Genomic DNA, 578 nt, shown 5'->3' on the forward strand with positions numbered 1-578 from the left:
CCCCCCCCTCCCCCGGGGCGAGCGCGATCGAGCAAAGGAAACTGTGGGTAAAATTCTTATTGCCTTTATTCTGCCCATGGCCTGACGCAGCCCCGCCGGCAGCACACACCCACGCACGCACGCTCACACTCAGGCACACTCGGGCACACGCCGGGGGGCTCTCCCTCGGCTGGCAGGAACCGGGAATCCTCGGGGAAGGGTCGAGTGAGTCTTTTGGCAGCAATCACAGCGTGTCAGGAGCGGCGCCCGCTCCTTCTGCATATAAGAGGAGGCTGGGGGAGGCCGGGCCTCGGCCCCCGGCGCAGCCCCCGGCCCCAGCCCCGCTCTCCGGCCCCCCCCGTGGGGAGCGCGGCCGCCGAGGGTCCGGGGGCGGAGGGTCCCTGTGCAAACGTGCTGACGGCCTGGCTCTGGGGCCCAGAGCTGGCCAGGAGAACCAAGAGGGTAAGAGATGCGGAGCCGGGCGCCTGCTCTCCCTCCTTCCCCTTTCTGCTCCCTCTTATTTGTTTTTGTTTTTTTTTTTTTCAATATATCTCTTTTTTTTTTTCTTTTTCTTTTTTTTTTTTTTTGCCAACTTCCTT

The sequence above is a fragment of the Calidris pugnax genome, unplaced genomic scaffold, assembly GCF_001431845.1.
Source record: "Calidris pugnax isolate Ruff unplaced genomic scaffold, ASM143184v1 scaffold94, whole genome shotgun sequence".
Classification (NCBI taxonomy): Eukaryota; Metazoa; Chordata; class Aves; order Charadriiformes; family Scolopacidae; genus Calidris; species Calidris pugnax.